Below are 15365 nucleotides of genomic sequence, written 5' to 3'. Positions count from 1 at the left end.
TTTCCATGTGATTGGTTGACTCAGGTTATGATGTACAGAAACTATCTGAGTAGAGCTCTGTCACTTATATATGAATTTAGTATGCTGAGTGCAATCTCGTGTACAACAATTGGAATTTCGCATCAGGGTACTTCCTCCTATAGTCAATGAGAGTACGCCAACCAAGGAGATTCTTTAGTGCCTTCCAAGGTTCTGCGTAGATAGCTAGGGTCTGGAGTAATGATTTTGTGGGTACACCTCTGGTAAACCCTCCGGAGACAACAATCCGCCACTAGGGCCACCTAGTGGTTTAACGGCTTGCTGCACGTGCTAAGTGTAGTCATTTTATTTTCTAGATTAGATTTGCTCGAGGACTAGCAAATAATAAGTTTGGGGGTATTTGATAGACACATTTTTGTGTCTGAATTGTCCTCAGTGTCTCTATTGCTAGCTCTTGATTTTGTACTTATTATGGTGTTTTTATGTTTGTGTAGATGTTTTTGGAGAAATACACTTGTGTGGAAAAAGTTGCTCAAAAAATGCTATTTGGACCCCTAGAGGACATTTGCTATACGGACCCCAGATTTGGCTAAGGGACACCCAAGGTTATGCGTAGCCCATTTTTGTCCACATCACCCATCTTCTTCAAATTCAAATTTCGAAATTTGGCGGAAAATGGAGCAGTGAACTGCAGAATTTTCGATCGGATTTTAGACATGTTACACAGAGAGTCGATGGCTGGGATTTGCGGGGATGACGTGACTAGCATTAACAGGCTGGATATGGGTGATTTCGTCAAACGAAATTGGCTGGATTCTCAGTGAGAAGGAACAGGGCATATGCACGTACATGAGTTATTCTCGAGATTTTCAGAGTTATTTTTAAGAATTCTGCGTGTGGATGGAAGGATTTGAAGTTGTTTTGATTGTTTACTGAGTGTGTTGGAGTATTTCAAAACCATGCAGACGCGTGATGGAGCTAAAAAAGGAAGATTATTCTCATAACAGAACGTGGAAGATAAACATAATTATTACGGGATTATTCACATTCACTCAGGAATATCTCGGTGCTATTGGGTATAAATAAGTGAATGGAGTTGAGGCGAGGAGTGATCAGGGAGTGATTAGGAAGTGATTAGTGGAAGAGTTTTAAACACCCGATTTTCATCATTTTCTCTCCATTTTATCTTTGTAAACAATTTTTGAAGCAATGAACAAATATTTTGAGCGTGTTTACACAATGATGAGGTAACCCCAATCATTGGGGCTATGGAGGAAACCGTTGTTTCGGTAAAAGTGATATATTTTTATTAATTAATTACAACAACTCTATTATGATTTTTACATTGAACTAAAAATTGTTTATATGATTTTGATTAGTTAGGTGTATTTTCTCTTGATAGAATATGCTTGCTTCAGGGTTTTGATATTCTATGCTTGGATTAACATCTATTCTTTTGGAAATCTACATGTCTAGGCAATACTATTAGAATCAATTTGAATATTGAATTGTATAATTATTGTTTTATTAAATCACTAATATCAACCAATGGTGGAATCCTAGCTCTATTCTCTCCATAATTTTCACAACATCTTTTTAAATTAGTTCGCTATTTTTATTTATTAAAAAAAAAAATCTAAAAATCCGCTTTCACAAGTCTTGAACGAATCATACTACTACAACAACTTTGAAATCACATCAAGCTTTTCAAAGCTTATGGAGTCTTCCTGAGCTTTTTAGAGTTTTCAGGGCTCTTCAGTGTTTTTAAGGTTTTTAGGAAACATCCAAAGATAATCTTCATTATTGTAGGGAATTTTGTTAGTATCATTCATTATAAAGAATTAAGTTACTTTTAGTTGGCTTTAACGAATCCCCTGGAAAGTAGATACTAGTGCTACGAAATATAACTAACTTAAAGCTTTTTCAGAGCTTTTTAGAGTTTTTCAGAGCTCTTTAGATTTTCAGAGCTCTTTAGATATTTTAGGGCTTTTTAGAGTTTTCAGGATTTTTTAGAGTTTTCAACGCTTTTTAGAGAACATTCAAAGTTGATCTTCACTATTGCAGGGATTTGTTATTATCATTCTTTATCGAATATCCTAGCTTGTAGATCCCAGTGCTACGACGTATTATTAAATTTAAGCTTTTCAAAGCTTATTGGAGTCTTCCTGAGCTTTTTAGAGTTTCTCGGAGATCTTTCAGGGCTCTTTAGTGTTTTTAGGTTTTTAGGAAACATCCAAAGATAATCTTCATTGTTGTAGGGAATTTTGTTAGTATCATTCATTATAAAGAATTAAGTTACTTTTAGTTGGCTTTAACGAATCCCCTGGCTAGTAGATACTAGTGCTACGGATATAACTAACTTAAAGCTATTTCAGAGCTTTTTAGAGTTTTTCAGAGCTCTTTAGATTTTTCAGAAGTCTTTAGATATTTTAGGGCTTTTTAGAGTTTTCAAGGTTTTTTTAGAGTTGTCAACGCTTTTTAGAGAACATTCAAAGTTGATCTTCACTATTGCAGGGATTTGTTATTATCATTCTTTATCGAATCTCCTAGCTTGTAGATCCCAGTGCTACAGAGTATTATTAAATTTAAGCTTTTCAAAGCTTATTGGAGTCTTCCTGAGTTTTCGGAATTTCTCAGAGCTCATTCAGGGCTCTTTAGTGTTTTTAGGTTTTTAGGAAACATCCAAAGATAATCTTCATTATTGTAGGGAATTTTGTTAGTATCATTCATTATAAAGAATTAAGTTACTTTTAGTTGGCTTTAACGAATCCCCTGGATAGTAGATACTAGTGCTACAAAATATAATTAACTTAAAGCTTTTTCAGAGCTTTTTAGAGTTTTTCAGATCTCTTTAGATATTTTAGGGCTTTTTAGAGTTTTCAGGGTTTTTAGAGTTTTCAAGGATTTTTAGAGAAAATTCCAAGTTGATCTTCACTATTGTAGGGATTTGTTATTATCATTCTTTAATGAATATCCTAGCTTGTAGATCCCAGTGCTACGGAGTATCATTAAATTTAAGCTTTTAAACTTTATTGGAGTCTTCCTGAGCTTTTTAGAGTTTCTCAGGCTCTTTCAGGGTTGTTTAGTGTTTTTAGGGTTTTTAGGAAATATCCAAAGATAATCTTCATTATTGTAAGGAATTTTGCTAGTATCATTCATTATAAAGAATTAAATTACTTTCAGTTGGCTTTAACGAATCCCCTGGCTAGTAGATACTAGTGCTACGGATATAACTAACTTAAAGCTTTTTCAGAGCTTTTTAGAGTTTTTCAGAGCTCTTTCGATTTTTCAGAGCTCTTTAGATATTTTATGGCTTTTTAGAGTTTTCAGGGTTTTTAGAGTTTTCAAGGCTTTTTAGAGAAAATTCCAAGTTGATCTTCACTATTGTAGGGATTTGTTATTATCATTCTGTAATGAATCTCCTAGCTTGTAGATCCCAGTGCTACGGAGTATCATTAAATTTAAGCTTTTAAACCTTACTGGAGTCTTCCTGAGCTTTTTAGAGTTTCTCAGAGCTCTTTCAGGGCTCTCTGGTGTTTTTAGAGTTATTAGGAAACATCCAAAGATAATCTTCATTATTGTAAGGAATTTTGCTAGTATCATTCATTATAAAGAATTAAATTACTTTCAGTTGGCTTTAACGAATCACCTGGCTAGTAGATACTAGTGCTACGGATATAACTAGCTTAAAGCTTTTTCAGAGTTTTTAGAGTTCTTCAGAGCTCTTTAGATTTTTCAGAGCTCTTTAGATATTTTAGGGCTTTTTAGAGTTTTCAGGGTTTTTTAGAGTTTTCAACGCTTTTTAGAGAACATTCAAAGTTGATTTTCACTATTGCAGGGATTTGTTATTATCATTCTTTATCGAATACCCTAGATTTTAGATCCCAAAGCTACGGAGTATTATTAGAGTTAAGCTTAATGTTAGAGTTTCTGAGCTTATTGGATTTGTTATTATTATTCTTTGAAAAGCTTATTGGAGTCTTCCTGAGCTTTTTAGAGTTTCTCAGAGCTCTTTCAGGGCTCTTTAGTGTTTTTAGGGTTTTTAGGAAACATCCAAAGACAATCTTCATTATTGTAGGGAATTTTGTTAGTATCATTCATTATAAAGAATTAAGTTACTTTTAGTTGGCTTTAACGAATCCCCAGGCTAGTAGATACTAGTGCTACAAAATATAACTAACTTAAAGCTTTTTCAGAGCTTTTTAGAGTTTTTCATTGCTCTTTCTTTTTTCAGAGCTCTTTAGATATTTTAGGGCTTTTTAGAGTTTTCAACGCTTTGTAGAGAACATTTAAAGTTGATTATCACTATTGCAGGGATTTGTTATTATCGTTCTTTATCGAATCTCCTAGCTTGTAGATCCCAGTGCTACGGATTATTATTAAATTTAAGCTTTTCAAAGCTTATGGAGTCTTCCTGAGCTTTTTAGAGTTTCTCAGAGCTCTTTCAGGGCTCTCTAGTGTTTTTAGGGTTTTTAGGAAACATCCAAAGATAATCTTCATTATTGTAGGGAATTTTGTTAGTATCATTCATTATAAACAATTAAGTTACTTTTAGTTGGCTTTAACGAATCCCCTGGCTAGTAGATACTAGTGCTACGGATAGAACTAACTTAAAGCTTTTTCAGAGCTTTTTAGAGTTTTTCAGAGCTCTTTCGATTTTTCAGAGCTCTTTAGATATTTTAGGGCTTTTTAGAGTTTTCAGGGTTTTTAGAGTTTTCAAGGCTTTTTAGAGAAAATTCCAAGTTGATCTTCACTACTGTAGGGATTTGTTATTATCATTCTTTAATGAATCTCCTAGCTTGTAGATCCCAGTGCTACGAAGTATCATTAAATTTAAGCTTTTAAACCTTATTGGAGTCTTCCTGAGCTTTTTAGAGTTTCTCAGAGCTCTTTCGGGGCTCTCTGGTGTTTTTAGAGTTTTTAGGAAACATCCATAGATAATCTTCATTATTGTAAGGAATTTTGCTAGTATCATTCATTATAAAAAATTAAATTACTTTCAGTTGGCTTTAACGAATCCACTGGCTAGTAGATACTAGTGCTACGAAATATAACTAATTTAAAGCTTTTTCAGAGTTTTTCAGAGTTTTTTAGAGTTTTTCAGAGCTCTTTATATTTTTCAGAGCTCTTTAGTTATTTTAGGGCTTTTTAGAGTTTTCAGGGTTTTTTAGAGTTTTCAACGCTTTTTAGAAAACATTCAAAGTTGATTTTCACTATTGCATGGATTTGTTATTATCATTCTTTATCGAATACCCTAGCTTTTAGATCCCAATGCTACGGAGTATTATTAGATTTAAGCTTTTCAAAGCTTATTGGAGTCTAACTGAGCTTTTTAGAGTTTCTCAGAGCTCTTTAGTGTTTTTAGGGTTTTTAGGAAACATCCAAAGATAATCTTCATTATTGTAGGGAATTTTGTTAGTATTATTCATTATAAAGAATTAAGTTACTTTTAGTTGGCTTTAACGAATCCCCATTTTTTTTTGCTAGGTCAAAATGGTTTATTAAAGCAAAAAAACGTAATTACAAGAATTACAAAAATGGAGGCTCTAGGCCTCCCCACCTCCATAAACCAAAGGGGCAAAAAAACTCTAAAAACTCATAAAATAAGATCCTAATCACGAAAAAACATGCAAAAAGAAGAAAACTAGAAACGTTTTCGTCCCTTATTTCCAACTCTAAATTTCTTCTTCTTGGGAATGAGACCAGCAATAACTTGAGTTAAATCATAGTCTCCATAAGACTCCTTGTAAACATCTTCAGAATCATCATAGGTTTCATCATAGTCATAATCCTCTCCATTTTCATCTGAAGCATAATTACCACCCAGAACAAGCTTAATAGGAGATTGTGCTTTCTTCTTAGTTGACATTCTATCCATTTGCTCCTTTTTTAACGAATCCCCAGGCTAGTAGATACTAGTGCTACAAAATATAACTAACTTAAAGCTTTTTCAGAGCTTTTAGAGTTTTTCATTGCTCTTTCGATTTTTCAGAGCTCTTTAGATATTTTAGGGCTTTTTAGAGTTTTCAACGCTTTTTAGAGAACATTCAAAGTTGATTTTCACTATTGCAGAGATTTGTTATTATCATTCTTTATCTAGCTTGTAGATCCCAGTGCTACGAAGTATTGTTAAATTTAAGCTTTTCAAAGATTTTTGGAGTCTTCCTGAGTTTTCAGAGTTTCTCAGAGCTGTTTCAGGGCTCTTTAGTGTTTTTAGGTTTTTAGGAAACATCCAAAGATAATCTTCATTATTGTAGGGAATTTTGTTAGTATCATTCATTATAAAGAATTAAGTTACTTTTAGTTGGCTTTAACGAATCCCCTGGCTAGTAGCTACTAGTGCTACGAAATATAACTAACTCAAAGCTTTTTCAGAGCTTTTTAGAGTTTCTCAGAGCTCTTTCGATTTTTCAGAGCTCTTTAGATATTTTAGGGCTTTTTAGAGTTTTCAGTTTTTTTTTTAGAGTTTTCAACGCTTTTTAGAGAACATTCAAAGTTGATCATCACTATTGCAGGGATTTGTTATTATCATTCTTTATCGAATCTCCTACCTTGTAGATCCCAGTGCTACAGAGTATTATTAAATTTATGCTTTTCAAAGCTTATTGGAGTCTTCCTGAGTTTCCAGAGTTTCTCAGAGCTCTTTCAGGGCTCTTTAGTGTTTTTAGGTTTTTAGGAAACATCCAAAGATAATCTTCATTATTGTAGGGAATTTTGTTAGTATCATTCATTATAAAGAATTAAGTTACTTTTAGTTGGCTTTAACGAATCCCCTGGCTAGTAGCTACTAGTGCTACGAAATATAACTAACTCAAAGCTTTTTCAGAGCTTTTTAGAGTTTCTCAGAGCTCTTTCGATTTTCAGAGCTCTTTAGATATTTTAGGGCTTTTTAGAGTTTTCAGGGTTTTTTTTAGAGTTTTCAACGCTTTTTAGAGAACATTCAAAGTTGATCATCACTGTTGCAGGGATTTTTTATTATCATTCTTTATCGAATCTCCTAGCTTGTAGATCCCAGTGCTACAGAGTATTATTAAATTTAATCTTTTCAAAGCTTATTGGAGTCTTCTTGAGTTTTCAGAGTTTCTCAGAGCTCTTTCAGGGCTCTTTAGTGTTTTTAAGTTTTTAGGAAACATCCAAAGATAATCTTCATTATTGTAGGGAATTTTGTTAGTATCATTCATTATAAAGAATTAAGTTACTTTTAGTTGGCTTTAACGAATCCCCTGGATAGTAGCTACTAGTGCTACGAAATATAACTAACTTAAAGCTTTTTCAGAGCTTTTTAGAGTTTTTCAGAGCTCTTTCGATTTTTCATAGCTCTTTAGATATTTTAGGGCTTTTTAGAATTTTCAGGGTTTTTTAGAGTTTTCAACGCTTTTTAGAGAACATTCAAAGTTGATTTTCACTATTGCAGGGATTTGCTATTATCATTCTTTATCGAATCTCATAGCTTGTAGATCCCAGTGCTACGGATTATTATTAAATTTAAGCTTTTCAAAGCTTATGGAGTCTTCCTGAGCTTTTTAGAGTTTCTCAGAGCTCTTTCAGGGCTCTTTAGTGTTTTTAGGGTTTTTATGAAACATCCAAAGAAAATCTTCATTATTGTAGGGAATTTTGTTAGTATCATTCATTATAAAGAATTAAGTATCATTCAAAGTTGATCTTCACTATTGTAAGGATTTGTTATTATCATTCTTTAACGAATCTCCTAGCTTTTAGATCCCAGTGCTATTGACTATTATTAAAATTAAGCTTTTTATAGTTTATTGGAGTCTTCGTGAGCTTTTTAGAGTTTCTCAGAGCTCTTTCAGGGCTCTTTAATGTTTTTAGGGTTTTTAAGAAATATCCAAAGATAATCTTCATCATTGTAGGGAATTTTGTTAGTATCATTCATTATAAAGAATTAAGTTACTTTCAGTTGGCTTTAACGAATCCTCTGGAAAGTAGATACTAGTGCTACGAAATATAATTAACTTAAAGCTTTTCATAGCTTTTTAGGGTTTTTCAGAGCTCTTTAGATATTTTAGGGCTTTTTAGAGTTTTCAGGGCTTTTTAGAGTTTTCAACGCTTTTTAGAAAACATTCAAAGTTGATCTTCACTATTGCAGGGATTTGTTATTATCATTCTTTATCGAATCTCCTAGCTTGTAGATCCCAGTGCTATGGAGTATTATTAAAATTAAGCTTTTCAAAGCTTATTGGAGTCTTCCTGAGCTTTTTAGAGTTTCTGAGAGCTCTTTCAGGGATCTTTAGTATTTTTAAGGTTTATAGAAAACATCCAAATATAATCTTCATTATTGTATGGAATTTTGTTAGTATCATTCATTATAAAGAATTAAGTTACTTTTAGTTGGCTTTAGCGAATCCCCTGGATAGTAGATACATACGAAATATAATTAACTTAAAGTTTTTCAGGGCTTTTTAGAGTTTTTCAGAGCTCTTTAAATATTTTAGGGCTTTTTAGAGTTTTCAGGGTTTTTTAGAGTTTTCAACGCTTTTTAGAGAACATTTAAAGTTGATCTTACATATTGCAGGGATTTGTTATTATCATTCTTTATAGAATCTCCTAGCTTGTAGATCTCATTGCTACGGATTATTATTAAATTTAAGCTTTTCAAAGCTTATTGGAGTCTACCTGAGCTTTTTAGAGTTTCTCGGAGCTCTTTCAGGGCTATTTAGTGTTTTTAGGTTTTTAAGAAACATCCAAAGATAATCTTTATTCTTGTATGGAATGTTTTTAGTATCATTCATTATAAAGAATTAAGTTATTTTTAGTTGGCTTTAACGAATTCCCTGGTTAGTAGATACTAGTGCTACGAAATATAACTAACTTAAAGCTTTTTCAGAGCTTTTTAGAGTTTTTCAGAGCTCTTTAGATATTTTAAGGCTTTTTAGAGTTTTCAGGGTTTTTTAGAGTTTTCAACGCTTTTTAGAGAACATTCAAAGTTGATCTTCCCTATTGCAGGGATTTGTTATTATCATTCATTATCGAATCTCCTAGCTTGTAGATCCCACTGCTACGGAGTATTATTAAATTTAAGCTTTTCAAAGCTTATTGGAGTCTACCTGAGCTTTTTAGAGTTTCTCAGAGCTCTTTCAGGGCTATTTAGTGTTTTTAGGTTTTTAAGAAACATCCAAAGATAATCTTCATTCTTGTAGGGAATGTTTTTAGTATCATTCATTATAAATAATTAAGTTACTTTTCGTTGGCTTTAGCGGATCCCCTGGATAGTAGATACTAGTGCTATGAAATATAATTAACTTATAGTTTTTTCAGGGCTTTTTAGAGTTTTTCAGAGCTCTTTAGATATTTTAGGGCTTTTTAGAGTTTTCATGGTTTTTTAGAGTTTTCAACGCTTTTTAGAGAACATTCAAAGTTGATCTTCCCTATTGCAGGGATTTGTTATTATCATTCTTTATAGAATCTCCTAGCTTGTAGATCCCATTGCTACGGAGTATTATTAAATTTAAGCTTTTCAAAGATTATTGGAGTCTACCTGAGCTTTTTAGAGTTTCTCAGAGCTCTTTCAGGGCTATTTAGTGTTTTTAGGTTCCTAAGAAACATCCAAAGATAATCTTCATTCTTGTAGGGAATATTTTTAGTATCATTCATTATAAAGAATTAAGTTACTTTTAGTTGGCTTTAACGAATCCCCTGGTTAGTAGATACTGGTGCTACGAAATATAACTAACTTAAAGCTTTTCCAGAGCTTTTTAGAGTTTTTCAGAGCTCTTTAGATATTTTAGGGCTTTTTAGAGTTTTCAAGCTTTTTTAGAGTATTCAGCGCTTTTTAGAGAACATTCAAAGTTGATCTTCACTATTGCAGGAATTTTTTATTATCATTCTTTATCGAATCTCCTAGCTTGTAGATCCCATTGCTACGGAGTATTATTAAATTTAATCTTTTCAAAGCTTATTGGAGTCTACCTGAGCTTTTTAGAGTTTCTCAGAGCTCTTTCAGGGCTCATTAGTGTTTTTAGGTTTTTAAGAAACATCCAAAGATAATCTTCATTACTAGGGAATTTTTTTAGTATCATTCATTATAAAGAATTAAGTTACTTTCAGTTGGCTTTAACGAATCCCCTGGAAAGTAGATACTAGTGCTACGAAATGTAATTAACTTAAAGCTTTACATAGCTTTTTAGAGTTTTTCAGAGCTCTTTAGATATTTTAGGGCTTTTTAGAGTTTTTAGGGCTTTTTAGAGTTTTCAACGCTTTTTAGAGAACATTCAAAGTTGATCTTCACCATTGCAGGGATTTGTTATTATCATTCTTTATCGAATCTCCTAGCTTGTAGATCCCAGTGCTATGGAGTATTATTAAATTTAATCTTTTCAAAGCTTATTGGAGTCTTCCTGAGCTTTTTAGAGTTTCTCAGAGCTCTTTCAGGGCTCTTTAGTATTTTTAAGGTTTATAGAAAACATTCAAATATAATCTTCATTATTGTATGAAATTTTGTTAGTATCATTCACTATAAAGAATTAAGTTACTTTTAGTTTGCTATAACTAACTTAAAGTTTTTTCAGAGCTTTTAGAGTTTTTCAGAGCTCTTTAGATATTTTAGGTATTTTTAGAGTTTTCAAGCTTTTTTAGAGTATTCAACGCTTTTTAGAGAACATTCAAAGTTGATCTTCACTGTTGCACGGATTTGTTATTATCATTCTTTATCGAATCTGCTAGCTTGTAGAACCCATTGCTACGGAGTATTATTAAATTTAAGCTTTTCAAAGCTTATTGGAGTCTACCTGAGCTTTTTAGAGTTTCTCGGAGCTCTTTCAGGGCTCTTTAGTGTTTTTAGGTTTTTAAGAAACATCCAAAGATAATCTTCATTATTGTTGGGAATTTTTTTAGTATCATTCATTATAAAGAATTAAGTTACTTTTAGTTGGATTTAACGAATCTCCTGGTTAGTAGATACTAGTGCTACGAAATATAACTAACTTAAAGCTTTTTCAGAGCTTTGTAGAGTTTTTCAGAGCTCTTTAGATATTTTAGGGCTTTTTAGAGTTTTCAAGCTTTTTTAGAGTATTCAACGCTTTTTAGGGAACATTCAAAGTTGATCTTCACTATTGCAGGGATTTGTTATTATCATTATTTATCGAATCTCCTAGCTTGTAGATCCCATTGCTATGGAGTATTATTAAATTTAAGCTTTTCAAAGCTTATTGGAGTCTACCTGAGCTTTTTAGAGTTTCTCAGAGTTCTTTCATGGCCCTTTAGTGTTTTTAGGTTCTTAGGAAACATCCAAAGATAATCTTCATTATTGTAGGGAATTTTGTTAGTATCATTTATTATAAAGAATTAAGTTACTTTTAGTTGGCTTTAAGGAATCCCCTGGATAGTAGATACTAGTGCTACGAAATATAATAAATTTAAAGCTTTTCTAGAGCTTTTTAGAGTTTTTCAGAGATCTTTAGATTTTTCAGAGCTCTTTTAGATGTTTAAGGGCTTTTTAGAGTTTTCAGGGTTTTCAGAGTTTTCAAAGCTTTTTAGCGAACATTCAAAGTTGATCTTCACTATGGTAGGGATTAGTTATCATCATTCTTTATCGAATCTCATAGCTTGTAGATCCCAGTGCTACAGAGTATTATTAAATTTAAGCTTTTTAAAGTTTATTGGAGTCTTACTGAGCTTTTTAGAGTTCCTCAGAGCTCTTTGAGGGCTCTTTAGTGTTTTTAAGGTTTTTAGGAAATATCCAAAGATAATCTTCATTATTATAGGGAATTTTGTTAGTATCATTCATTATAAAGAATTAAGTTACTTTCAGTTGGCTTTTACGAATCCCCTGGCTAGTAGATACTAGTGCTACGAAATATAACTAACTTAAAGCTTTTTCAGAGCTTTTTAGAGTTTTTCAGAGCTCTTTAGATTTTCCAGAGCACTTTAGATATTTTAGGGCTTTCTAGAGATTTCAAGGTTTTTTACAGTTTTCAACGCTTTTTAGAGAACATTCAAAGTTGATCTTCACTATTGTAAGGATTTATTATTATCATTCTTTAACGAATCTCCTAGCTTGTAGATCCCAGTGCTATTGACTATTATTAAATTTAAGCTTTTTATATTTTTTTTGAATTCTTGAGCTTTCTAGAGTTTCTCAGATCTCTTTCAGGGCTCTTTAATGTTTTAAAGGTTTTTAGGAAATATCCAAAGATAATCTTCATTATTGTAGGGAATTTTGTTAATATCATTCATTATAAAGAATTAAGTACCTTTAGTTGGCTTTAACGAATCCCCTGGAAAGTAGATTCTAGTGCTACGAAATATAATTAACTTAAAGCTTTTCATCGCTTTTTAGAGCTTTTCAGAGCTCTTTAGATATTTTAGGGCTTTTTAGAATTTTAAGGGATTTTTAGAGTTTTCAACGCTTTTTAGAGAACCTTCAAAGTTGATCTTCACTATTGCAGGGATTTTTTATTACCATTCTTTATCGAATCTCCTAGCTTGTAGATCCCAGTGCTATGGAGTATTATTAAATTTAAGCTTTTCAAAGCTTATTGGAGTCTTCCTGAGCTTTTTAGAGTTTCTCAGAGCTCTTTCAGGGCTCTTTAGTATTTTTAAGGTTATTAGAAAACATCCAAATATAATCTTCATTATTGTATGGAATTTTGTTTGTATCATTCATTATAAAGAATTAAGTTACTTTTCGTTGGCTTTAGCGAATCCCCTGGATAGTAGATACTAGTGCTACGAAATATAATTAACTTAAAGTTTTTTCAGGGCTTTTTAGAGTTTTTCAGAGCTCTTTAGATATTTTAGGGCTTTTTAGAGTTTTCAACGCTTTTTAGTGCACATTCAAAGTTGATCTTCCCTATTGCAGGGATTTGTTATTATCATTCTTTATCGAATCTCCTAGCTTGTAGATCACATTGCTACGGAGTATTATTAAATTTAAGCTTTTCAAAGCTTATTGGAGTCTACCTGTGATTTTTAGAGTTTCTCAGAGCTCTTTCAGGGCTCTTTAGTGTTTTTAGGTTTTTAAGAAACATCCAAAGATAATCTTCATTCTTGTAGGGAATGTTTTTAGTATCATTCATTATAAAGAATTAAGTTACTTTTAGTTGGCTTTAACGAATCCCCTGGTTAGTCGATACTAGTGCTACGAAATATAATTAACTTAAAGCTTTTTCAGAGCTTTTTAGAGTTTTTCAGAGCTCTTTAGATATTTTAGGTCTTTTTAGAGTTTTCAAGCTTTTTTAGAGTATTCAACGCTTTTTAGAGAACATTCAAAGTTGATCTTCACTATTGCAGGGATTTGTTATTATCATTCTTTATCGAATCTCCTAGCTTGTAGATCCCATTGTTACCAAGTATTATTAAATTTAAGATTTTCAAAGCTTATTGGAGTCTACCTGAGATTTTTAGAGTTTCTCAGATCTCTTTCAGGGCTCACTAGTGTTTTTAGGTTTTTAAGAAACATCCAAAGATAATCTTCATTATTGTAGGGAATTTTTTTAGTATCATTCATTATAAAGAATTAAGTTACTCTAGTTGGATTTAACGAATCCCCTGGTTAGTAGATACTAGTGCTACGAAATATAACTAACTTAAAGCTTTTTCAGAGCTTTTTAGAGTTTTTCAGAGCTCTTTAGGTATTTTAGGGCTTTTTAGAGTTTTCAAGCTTTTTTAGAGTATTCAACACTTTTTAGAGGACATTCAAAGTTGATCTTCACTATTGCAGGGAAATGTTATTATCATTCTTTATCGAATCTCCTAGCTTGTAGATCCCATTGCTACGGAGTATTATTAAATTTAAGCTTTTCAAAGCTTATTGGAGTCTACCTGAGCTTTTTAGAGTTTCTCAGAGCTCTTTCATGGCCCTTTAGTGTTTTTAGGTTTTTAGGAAACATCCAAAGATAATCTTCATTATTGTAGGGAATTTTGTTAGTATCATTTATTATAAAGAATTAAGTTACTTTTAGTTGGCTTTAAGGAATCCCCTGGATAGTAGATACTAGTGCTACGAAATATAATTAACTTAAAGCTTTTCCAGAGCTTTTTAGAGCTTTTCAGAGATCTTTAGAATTTTCAGAGTTCTTTTAGATGTTTAAGGGATTTTTAGAGTTTTCAGGGTTTTTAGAGTTTTCAAAGATTTTTAGCGAACATTCAAAGTTGATCTTCACTATTGTAGGGATTAGTTATCATCATTCTTTATCGAATCTCATAGCTTGTAGATCCCAGTGCTACAGAGTATTATTAAATTTAAGCTTTTTAAAGTTTATTGGAGTCTTCCTGAGCTTTTTAGAGTTTCTCAGAGCTCTTTCAGGGCTCTTTAGTGTTTTTAAGGTTTTTAGGAAATATCCAAAGATAATCTTCATTATTATAGGGAATTTTATTAGTATCATTCATTATAAAGAATTAAGTTACTTTCAGTTGGCTTTTACGAATCCCCTGGCTACGAAATATAACTAACTTAAAGCTTTTTCAGAGTTTTTTAGAGTTTTTCAGAGCTCTTTAGATTTTCCAGAGCACTTTAGATATTTTAGGGCTTTTTAGAGATTTCAAGGTTTTTTAGAGTTTTCAACGCTTTTTAGAGAACATTCAAAGTTGATCTTCACTATTGTAAGGATTTGTTATTATCATTCTTTAACGAATCTCCTAGCTTGTAGATCCCAGTGCTATTGACTATTATTAAATTTAAGCTTTTTATAGTTTATTGGAGTCTTCCTGAGCTTTTTAGAGTTTCTTAGATCTCTTTCAGGGCTCTTTAATGTTTTTAGGGTTTTTAGGAAATATCCAAAGATAATCTTCATTATTGTAGGGAATTTTGGTAGTATCATTCATTATAAAGAATTAAGTTACTTTCAGTTGGCTTTAACGAATCCCCTGGATAGTAGATACTAGTGCTACGAAATACAATTAACTTAAAGCTTTTCATAGCTTTTTAGAGCTTTTCAGAGCTCTTTAGATATTTTAGGGCTTTTTAGAGTTTTCAGGGCTTTTTAGAGTTTTCAACGCTTTTTAGAGAACATTCAAAGTTGATCTTCACTATTGCAGGGATTTGTTATTATCATTCTTTATCGAATCTCCTAGCTTGTAGATCCCAGTGCTATGGAGTATTATTAAATTTAAGCTTTTCAAAGCTTATTGGAGTCTTCCTAAGCTTTTTAGAGTTTCTCAGAGCTCTTTCAGGGCTCTTTAGTATTTTTAAGGTTTTTAGAAAACATCCAAATATAATCTTCATTATTGTATGGAATTTTGTTAGTATCATTCATTATAAAGAATTAAGTTACTTTTAGTTGGCTTTAGCGAATCCCCTGGATAGTAGATACTAGTGCTACGAAATATAATTAACTTAAAGTTTTTTTAGTGCTTTTTAGAGTTTTTCAGAGCTCTTTAGATATTTTAGGGCTTTTTAGAGTTTTCAGGGTTTTTTAGAGTTTTCAATG

Source organism: Papaver somniferum, unplaced genomic scaffold, assembly GCF_003573695.1.
Source record: "Papaver somniferum cultivar HN1 unplaced genomic scaffold, ASM357369v1 unplaced-scaffold_123, whole genome shotgun sequence".
Lineage (NCBI taxonomy): Eukaryota > Viridiplantae > Streptophyta > Magnoliopsida > Ranunculales > Papaveraceae > Papaver > Papaver somniferum.
This window is presented reverse-complemented; position numbering follows the sequence as displayed.